Here is an 11,007-nt window from a genome sequence, read left to right as displayed (position 1 = left end):
CTCTCCAGCTCTCCTGGAGCCCCTTTAGGCACTGGAAGGGGCTCTGAGGTCTCCCTGAATCCTTCTTTTAAACCCTTGTTTACAAAAAGTCCCATTGTCTCTGGAGTGGATTAAAGTGACACGTTAGAAGTTAAAAAGCAGACAAACATGCTTTCCCTTTAACGAAACCTTGCTACTTCTCTGGACATTTTTCCATTCTTGGGACTCTGCCTTGGGGTTTGAAGCATTTTGAAATTAATTACTAGACTGCTTTGTCACAGGTCATCAAACTACAGGGATGTATCCATCTTTGTGGGAAATTACACAAATAGCCAAGTAAGAAATTTTATTTTCTCTTTTATCACCAAAATGCACACACCCCCAACAAATCAACTCTTGGACTTGACCTTGGTGGCAGAACTTCCTTGGGATGAATGTCAGGAGAATGAAGAGCTGATTTCAGAGCTCTTTTCTAAAAATGTTAATGTTCTCAGACAACTGAGTGCATGCAGGATTTTACAGCTGCCTGGTAATCTTCTTAACTGCAGTAATCATACAAGAATTCTACCTCAAATGCACACCCAGAGCTGAATATATCACTTCTGTCACTGAGATGGAGTCTTTGGGGTCTCCATGGATATTTCTGTTCTTTCCTGGCATTTTCTTATCATTCACCTGCTGCAGTTTGATGGCCAAGTGCAAGAGGAGAAGTTTTTTCCCCACCTCCTGTCACATCTTTTATCTGAGTGTAGGATTCTGGCACTACTGTCTGAATACTAAACACAAACCCATTGCAGCTGGACTCAGAACTTACAAGGAAGTTGGATATTTTAACTTTCACCATTTCAAATCTGAGACACAAAGCACATCCTTCAGGATAACTAACCATGACAGTGACAGCAGGAATTTCTCACCAGGATGTATTTTCTCAAGGTATACATACTTATTCCTTAATATAATGTTGCCACCCTATTGAGTAACAGTGACTTTAAAAGCTCCCAGCCACCTTACACTGCAATTCAAGACAGGAAGGAAATGCAACATCCATTGAATCTGCAAAGGGCTCTAGAAAGAGCCAGCTGAAAACCCCACAGAGAAATTGAACCAGACCACAATTCATTCACATACATTGACAGGGTTTGTCAACACGATGGAAATGTCTTAATTTTAAAGGTTATGGGAAGTAGCAGTCATTTAACAAAGCATTTCTTATAGCAGATTTTTTTGAGTCCGTTGTACACTCAGGTATGCTCTCTTGAAAAATATCTCCCTTTCCTGGTGCTAATCAATCACTGCCTGTGTTATCATGGGCATTTTCCATGCATAAATAATACTTATATTTGTTTTTTTTTTTTTTTTATCTGGCCCTGCTTATACTAAGAATGGGAAGAACAAAACCTGATCTCACTGGAAATGAAGATTTAATTTAGATTTTGAATCTTAATGTATGATTTCATAAGTAACATTTTCAGGAATTCACAAAATGCAAATAATCTAAATGTGTCATCATCTGTCCCAGCATTGAAAACAGTATTGGCACACAGAAAAACAAACAAAAAAAAAGCCTGACTAATACAAAACCCTACATGAAAGCCCATAAATGTGTATTTGAAAAATCTGAGTAAGGCGATTATGCACAAAATAAACCAGCATGGCATAAATTCAACAGCTTGATCAAGCATTGTTGAAAAATAATGTTGTAAAAAAGTTAAAAATCGTGATGAATATATCTGAAATCAAAAGCCTCACACAGCAATTTGTCCCACAAGGAAAGTGTCAACCTCTCCTACTCAGTCATGTCAAACAGGGTGTACACTCAGCAGACCTCAAGGTACACTTTCAAAGACAGTTGTAGTCTGCTTCAGTTTTGTCACCTTCTTTTCACAAGTTTGCTGCTTCTTTTCTCTATTTTTAGTAGTTTGTGAATGAAGAAAACTGACTTAGTAATTCAATTCTTAGCTGTTTAGGAAGACATCCCTAATAGCATTTAAGTTAAAAATCCTTCATACTATTGACAGCCGTTTGTTTCTATGAAATCTTCCCCAATTTTTTCTATTCCTTCTCATTAGAGCAATTATTAGAGCAGCTGGCTGTGGTGGATTAAATTTATTACATTTACACCTGTAACCCAACATTGAAGCAATGCCTTTGCTAAAAGCTTTGCTTTGTTAAGTAAAAGCTTCTGCTTGAGCACACCTGGCTGGCACTCAGCCTCCCCAGTGTGCAGCAGGTGATGCTCAAAAGGCACACCTGGCACAGATGGGCTGGAGAGGTGGGTTCGAACCCATCTCACAAAGTTCACCCAAGGCCAAGCACAACTCCTGCACCAGGGTCAGGGCAACCCCAGGCACAAACCCAGAGAATGGATGAGGAGCAGCCCTGGGGAGGGTTGGGGTGCTGGTGGGTGAGAGGCTCAGCCTGCCCCGGCCATGGGCACTGACCCCAGAGCCCCCCTGGGCTGGGCTGAGCCCAGCGTGGGCAGCAGGGGAGGGGGGATTCTGCCCCTCTGCCCCGCTCAGGTGAGACCCCACCTGCAGAGCTGCCCCAGCCTGGGGAACAGCAGCAGGAGGACGTGGAGCTGCTGGAGCCAGGCCAGAGGAGCCACGGAGATGCTGCAAGGGCTGGAGCCCCTCTGCCATGGAGCCAGGCTGGGAGAGCTGGGGGTGCTCCCCTGGAGAGGAGAAGCTCCAGGGAGAGCTCAGAGCCCCTGGCAGGGCCTGAAGGGGCTCCAGGAGAGATGGAGAGGGACTGGGGACAAGGCCTGGAGGGACAGGACACAGGGAATGGCTCCCAGTGCCAGAGGGCAGGGCTGGATGGGAGATTGGGCAGGAATTGTTCCCTGGCAGGGTGGGCAGGCCCTGGCACAGGGTGCCCACCCTGGGTCCCTGGCAGTGCCCAAGGCCAGGCTGGACAGGGCTTGGAGCAGCCTGGGACAGTGAAAGTTGTTCCTGCCCAGGGGTGTGGAATCCCTTCCAACCTAAAGCATTTCCATGATTCCAAATTTTTCCAATGGTAAGAAATCTTTCAAAATAAAAGGCAATTCAAGACTCTCTTAGAATCTTCGTGCATTGCAAATACAAATTTAATTGTAATTTTTTCTTTGATTATGGTTTTATTAACTACAAAGTGTAGTTAGGCCTGACAGATTTTAAGCTTTTTATCGCTAGTGGACATGAATGTCTCCATGATGCTATACATCAGATGCTTTCAATGTTGCAGAATATTTCTGAATAGGTTATGGCTCACACCACTTTTTCCACTCTTAGCATCCCTTCCTCTGTGCAGTTCTCTGGATCAGCTGCTCCTAAACTTCTGTTCATGCCACATTAGCAGCCTCAGCAAAGAACAGTTACTGCTGAGTAACTTCAGATGCTCAGCTGGTCCCACAGACAAACAGACCTGTCACAGCCTCTCTAAGAGTGAGGAGTAAGTACTGGCACCCTGCTGTAAGTACTCTGGGACAGAAGTAGACATTGGGAAAAACTCCAGTAAAGACAACTCTGAATGACCACATTGTGATCATGTGCATGATCTTCTTCCAGTGCCATATGAAAAATCTGACAATTCTTGTGCTCAGACATTTTCAAAGCCATAACTCAGAGAAGACATGAGGTACAATGTCGAAAGACGAATGAACACTTGGAGCAAAAGGTTTTTAGAGACATCAACTTGATCAGTCAAAACCAATTGCAAAATAATTTTGAAGAATATTTTAAGAAATAACACTTGAGGTTTGATTGTGCTCTACTTAAGTTACTGGGTTTTTCTGAAGTGTTAACTTTATTTCCCTGTTAACTGTAACATCAGTCTAACTTTTGAGAAAAATGTGATAGAAAGCCTTTGGGAAATGGTTTGGTTTCATAGCATTAGATGGCACCTTTAAGCTAAGAACTTTTGGCAAAGCTAAACAAGACAGATCACACTAGGTTGTCCCAAGAGCTCATTTACTGCTGTGAATTGACTCAAAGCATATACTTCTACCATAGTTTTTATTTCAGAAATATTTCTGAAAGAGCTTATCCTTGATGTACACCCTTCTAAAACATGAACAAGCTCTGTGGTGCTCATAGCCCCACAAACGTGTCCCACCTCCCAAGGCTCCGGATACGCTCGCACCTGCTCCTGCGAGCCACCAGCAGATACCACAGAGCCCACATTGACGTGCCTTGCATCCTGCAGGGCTCATGTTTCCTGGCTTCCTGCCTGCTGAACAACGCCTTTCTTGTTGCACTTTTGTCATTCTAAGTGTCCCTGCTATGACAGGGCAACAGATTCATTTCCCTTTCAATGAAAGTACTGTTTTTCTATTAAACATTGTGTCTTCTGACTATAAATGGAAAAATTTCTTAAACATTCAGATTAAAAACAAAAAAAACCACCCTTTGGAGTCACATAAAAACCTGCAATGTATAAAAAGCTCACAAGCACTGTCAGTTTGATGAGTTTCTCCTTCACTGCCTCACACTGTTGGTGTACCTGAAGCTGGGTTCTGTCACCACGTGTGCAGGAGCTAACCCACACACCCAGTCAGGATACTGGGTTTTATCACCAGCCTGCAGAACAGGGTGCCAGGCCCCTCACAATGCTGGCACACCTGGGAAACAAGCACAGGCCTGTATACAAAAAGGTAACACAGAAAAATGACACAGAAATGGGTGATTGTTCACTCACACTTCCAACTTGTAATTCTTAATGTGCATCCAGCTCATTACACCCTCATTCACACAGAGAAATTTCCCTGAGGGGCTGTTTTTTAGCATTATAATAATCTAAGATAACTTTAGGCTGTATTTTTATCCTATCACCAAGTTAATATTTAACCTTACACTTGATAACAATTTCTGCATGAATCTGTTTGAACAATTGTCAACAAAATAGGTATTTCTGGTGTTCTGCTCCTAGGGGCTCCATTACTCTGCACCCTGTTCTCACGGTGTCAAGTTGCTGTGAACTTGCTGTGAATTGTGTAAACTTCCTCTGACATCACTACTGCAAGAATCCACACAGAACCCATTAATTTTATACAACCAGCCCAGTCTTGGCTGCAAGACTTGCATGTGGCATGGACCGAGTGGGTCCTTTCCCACTCAGGATATCCCAGCAATCTGTGATTCCCCATATGGAAAGCCACCAGTGTCATCAGCTGCCCTGTAGAGCACACCTGGGGTAGCTGGTTTAGATCCAGGTGACAACACTGCTGCTGCATGTTCTTGGTTGGATGCACTGACCTTACCAAGCAAGAAGACCTAAAGACCCTTCTGCCCCAACCTGTTTGTCATTTAAGTTTTCAGTAAGGGACAGATTGAGCGCTACAACAGGTTAGAGCAAAGTTCGAAGAGGCCAGGCAGTTACTGGTACATCATGCACTTGCTCTGAAAAATGTGCAGTTTTAGATGTGGTAACTCCTGGGTTAAACACTTGTGAGATGCTGCAGCTCTTTGCAAACTGCCCTTTTGTCCCACCACTACACCAGCTGTCACCGAGGTGGCAAACGGGGACAGCCACACAGCTCAGGGAGGAATGCCCCCTCGAGGTTTGTGTCTCTCAGCTGCCTGTGCTCCACACGCCCTTCCAAGGGAGAGGCTGACCCTGGTTCCAGGCATCCATGGACACATCAATAACCAGCTGCCAGACTGAAGGCATCCCAAAAGATGCATTCCCATGCTTTCAGACAAATTAAGTTAGCAAAGAGATGTTTAGCACATCAATATACATTGTGTCTTAAAGCAAAAGGAGATTATTTAAGAAAAATCAGAAGAATTCAGGTGAAAAAAGAAAAACCATCTAATTTTAAGTTCTAAAACAGCACATAATTATTCCACAAAACTACACTTATCATAGAAATATTTGCATTTTACCTGGAGAGGGAAGTTTTTCTCATTACTAAAAATAAATCTCAGAGGAAAAGAGAAATATTGAGCCAGTTTTTAGCACTTCTTGCTTTCTCAACAGGACAAATACAGCAATTTTAGTTAAAACATACTGCTTACTGTCCTCTGTTTTTTCAATATATACACGTTGAGGAAGGTATTTTTAGAGTCCCTCAAAGATTGTACCTGTTGAAACCTTCTTCTCCCTTCTCACCCCACATAAAAAAAAAAAAAAAAAAAAAAAAAAAAAAAAAAATCAGTGATGGAGTCAGATAAAATATATCACACCTTAAAAAGGAGAAATGCTAATTCTGTAACAGTTTCATTTCTCAAATTCAGTGCTACAGGAATATCACCTGTTCTAGCATAATTTCAAGAAATTAAGGAAGAATACTTACAGTTCACAGTTCATCTCATCATATTCTCTCAATAAATAGAAATGGAAAGATACTGCTTATGCACTCAAGGTACTTCAAATCCTGCTTGGAGACGTGACTATCACAGAATCATAGAATCATGGGGTGGTTTGGGTTGGAAGGGACCTTAAAGCCCATCCTGTTCCCCATGGGTAGGGTCACCTTCCACTAGACCAGATGGTTCCAAATCCATCCAGTAGATTTACTGCGGAACATGCATTAAACACAACTTACTAATGAGAACTGATTTTCTGACAAGAAAGAGACATTTCAGCAAGAAGGTTGTAATTTCACACTGAAAAAAATTATTTTCCTCTTTACATAGAGAGAGACTTCTCCAGAAAGAGCTTCTGGGCAGGAACCTCATTCCCTTCCACGACTGAATGAAGTTGTTTGAAGTGCCTAAATTGAGAACCAACTACCTGTACTGCAAGAACTTTTAGATAAAACACAGACATACAGAAGCCATGGATGCTGGATTCCAGCAGCAGTGGTCCTGCTTGCTCTTCACTGTTGCTCACAGATGTTTGTTGCTCATAACTAATTATCCTGTATACAGAATTCCAACAGAAAAAACAGGAAAAATAGGAATTAAGAAAACTGTAGTAAAAAATAGTTGGTTTTATTTGATTGTTATGACAGAGATCAGATAATTCATAGATTTTATTTCTTATTCTGCCTCAAACAGAGCATAGTTATTTCTAGAAAAATACCTAAGGACATCTTTGTGGTGTCGGAAGGGAATGGGTCAAGAGCAGGAACAGGATAATTGTGCTTACTCCAGGGGAGCAGGAAAAAAGGAGGGATTACTAACAACAACTCTGAGCAGGAAGGTAGTTTTAAGTCATTCTTACAAGAGGTCCATTCTATTTCCAAATGGTTTCCAGCTTGAGTCAACCCAAAATTAGACTTTGTTGCAAACTTTAGAAGCAGATACAGCACCTCATTAAAACTTACACAATCCAATGTTCTTGCCAGCATGACAGGTACCAATTTAAAAGGTAATTTGCAATTGGGTGGGGGGGTGTATGGAAGTAAGATTTGTTAATTTTGACGCTCTAGAAATAACGAGGTCCGGAACACTGATAAAAAAGAAACATCATCTCAGCATTCAAAGGAAGCAGGTGAGGTGCTGAAGTCTAGAACTTCTGACATTTACTAGAGAGTCAAAGCTGATTCATTAACTCATTGTCACTCATTGACTCTAGCAAAGCCTAAAGATTGACTGAAACCCATTGTATTACCGAAAAAAGCTCATACCTGAAAAATGCAGGTCTGAGGTCAATCCCACACACAGCAACTCCTTTAGTCACTTCAGTCAAGGATGGGGATTGTCCCACTCTGCTCTGCCCTGGGGCAGCCTCAGCTCCAGTGCTGGGGGCACTTTGGGCACCACAAGGTCAGAAGGAGCCAAAGCTGTTGGAGAGTGTCCCAAGGAGGGACACGGAGCTGGGGAAGGTCTGAGGAGCGGCTGAGGGCACTTGGCTCGTTCAGCTGGAGCACAGGAGATGAGGGGAGGCTCCTGGGGGCTGCAGCTCCTCCCGAGGGGAGGCAGAGGGGCAGGGGCTGAGCTCTGCTCTGGGACAGCTCCTGGAGCCCAGCGAGGGCTGGAGCTGTGCCAGGCCTTGGCATGGAACTCAGGGAAAGGTTCTTCCCCCCGAGGGTGCTGGCACTGCCCAGGCTCCCCAGGGAATGGTCCCGGCCCCGAGGCTGCCAGAGCTGCAGGAGCGTTTGGACAGCGCTCTCAGGGCTGGGCAGGGTGGGGCTGTTGGGGGGTCTGGGCAGGGACAGGGGCTGGGCTGATGATCCCTGGGGGTCCCTTCCAGCTCAGGAGATCTGTGGTTCTGTGGCTCAGGTACCCTGAGCGCTGTCATGGAGCCAGAGCTTCACACAGGCTGCAGTGCCGAGGCAAAGCAAAGCCCTGGCACCTTGGTTGTCTGTTGGCCGCCAGCCTGAAGACATCAGAGTCGCCAATGGCACCAGAGTGCCGGCGCAGGTCCGGGAGCCACAGACTCTCGCCGGCGCCGCTGCGTTCCGCTGCCCACAGAGGGAGTCAAGGCTGGCTGGCGCAGGAGCCGGGGCACCGCAGCAACGCCCACGCGGAGCAGAAATCATGCAGTGGTGATAAAGCAACTGTGTGAAGTCTGTCACAGAGGTACTGCCTGGCAATAAGCACATTGCTGGAGGTTAGGATTTTTCCTTTTATTTTTCTTTCTGTCAGGGAATTTTCTCCCATTTGTTTTCTGATGGTTATTGGCGATACTTTAGAGATAAAAGATGTGCTGGAAGGAGGAGGAGGAGGAGGAAGAAGGGTGCAGTTTGCTCCCACCCCTTAGCTGGAGGGCTTTCTCTTGGAAGCGCAGAGACACTGCGACATTTCGGCCGGGGTTGAGGGGCTGGGCTCCTCGCTCGCTCCCGGACCGCGGCTGAGCCGGTCAGCCCGTGGCTGTGGGAGAATTCGCTGCCAGCGCGGAGTTCTGTCCTGCACGGTTTTCTCTTACCGGGGGTGAGCTGCTGCTCTCAAGAGCAGCTGTTGAATTGGGACCTTTCCAACACCCGACCTCGCTGGGAAGGGGACCCCGACCCCCTCCCCCTCGGGAGGGAGCGTCTCTGGCTGCTTGCGGCAGCTGCTCGTGTGCGTCCGTGACAGACACCCGGCTTTCGAACCAAGACACATTCAGGTCTGTCCAACGGGATATCCTGTCTCTAATGGTGCTACAAGCAAATGCTGAGGAAAGAGGCAGCACAGAACTCTCCCTCTGCTTCAACTGTCAGCCCCCAGAATAACCCAAGCCTGTCATACTTTGTCCTTTGATAGAGCTCAGAACATCTCTGAGCTCTTGCTCAGCCTGCTTTTTATTCCCGTTTAACTTTCTGTAGGCGCAACATCCTCGAGCATCCCACAGATTCAGTGCCTATTCCCAGGATCCTCGCCCCCTCCATCTGTGTGGAAGCCATTTCCTCACAGCCTCACTGGCAACCCAAGCTTGTGCAGTACAGCAAAAGCCAGCAAACAATCAGTTCCTATTCAGTGGCTTTGTGCCACTTAAGATCCAGTATTTGGTTTAAATTGTCTCTCCAGGTTGAAGAGTTCCAGCCTGCTCAGCCATTCTTGCAATGGCAGCTCTGCTCTGCTTTTGATTATCAAAAATGTTTTTTGTTATTGTCACAGGCCATCCCCACTTCCTACATACCTTCTCCAAGAATCACAGAAATGTTAAGGCTGGAAAAGACATCTAAGACCATTAAGTCCAACCACCTACCCAGCACCACCACCATGCTCACCACTAACACATGTCCTCAGGTGCCACATCCAAAAGGTTTTTGACCACCTCCAGGGATGGAGTCTCCACCTCTGCCCTGGACAGCCTGTGCCAGGGCCTGACAACCCCTTCTGTGAAGCAATGTCTTGAAGACAAGAGGAACAGAACTGCATGCCATCTGTATCCTGAGCGCAGGTGAATCACTATAATTACACAAAATAGTAGCATAATGTTCTCTGTCCTCTATTTTTGTTCTTAATGTCTGACATTTTCTAAGCTAATGCTCTGCAACATCATGAACTCCAATATTTTGCTCCTGAGTGGTGATAGTCAGCATAGTTTCATATCTTGTGGAAAAGCCAGGATGGTTTCCCCCCAGGCTTTACTTCTGTATGTTAACTATTCAGTCACACATGATGGCTTCCTGTAAGTCCTCACATCTGCCCTACAGAGCCACGGATTATGTCACCTCCCTGCTCATCTGTTTTTCAGATAATGAATATACTGACCTAAACCTCACTGTGAAGCTTAAAACACACTGTGTGACTCATACCACACCATGTCACCAACATCACTTCTTATAATCGGCTGAAATAACTCCTCACACAAGAGGGAGAATTCAACATAAAACTCACCAGAATCAACCCAAAGATCTTAAATCTCCAACCAATTCATTCCAAATTTCACTGTGGTTCTAACAGACATTAATGCATAGAGGCAATTGCGTGTTGGATCCCAGCACCTCTTACAGCCAAGAAGAAATTAGGATTCAATTTATATCATACTATTACAGAGCTGTAAGTGATGCATGTATTCCAAGAAGAAAATATGTACAATTCTGTTTTCCTAGTGGTCCATGAAACCTATGGGAATTCAAGTCTTCAGTCCTAGAAGGGATTTCTCCCTGTATCAACCACACAGTTCGTTCTACGAGGTAATCTGGTGGCCCCATGGTTCTCACCCTTCTCTACACTACACTAGGCACAGACAGCATTTCAAACAACATTTCCTACCTTAAAACCCTTACTGACAATCTCGATTTGGAGCAAGAATAACAAAAAGTGGCACATCAGGTCTACAGACTTGCTATCAGTGACATTAAACATGGACCAGGTAAAGAATTGCCGCAGTGGGCAAGGAGGGCTTATCATTGGGAAGTGTTTATTATGGGAGCTGGATAATGATCCCATTCCTCCCCTGTCCTCTGCAGAATGACTCCTGTGACCATGGAGCATCCAACAAAGGTTATGAGCATTTTCTGTTGCAGCACAAGTATCTCTGCCTTTGACTGGAGCTCCTTGACAACTTACAGGACCCCTTCCTCCTCCAAACATCCCATCCTACACTTGGCAGTAATTTGGTACCTGCCCTGAGAAGTAAATCCTCTGCTTTAAGACAAATACCTAATGCATATGTTCCTTTTATTTTATTTCTTGTTATAACTCCACTTTGTGATCTTCATGGCAAAAGAGTAAGTAG

This window comes from Lonchura striata, chromosome 28 (genome assembly GCF_046129695.1).
Source record: "Lonchura striata isolate bLonStr1 chromosome 28, bLonStr1.mat, whole genome shotgun sequence".
NCBI classification, from domain to species: Eukaryota; Metazoa; Chordata; class Aves; order Passeriformes; family Estrildidae; genus Lonchura; species Lonchura striata.
This window is presented reverse-complemented; position numbering follows the sequence as displayed.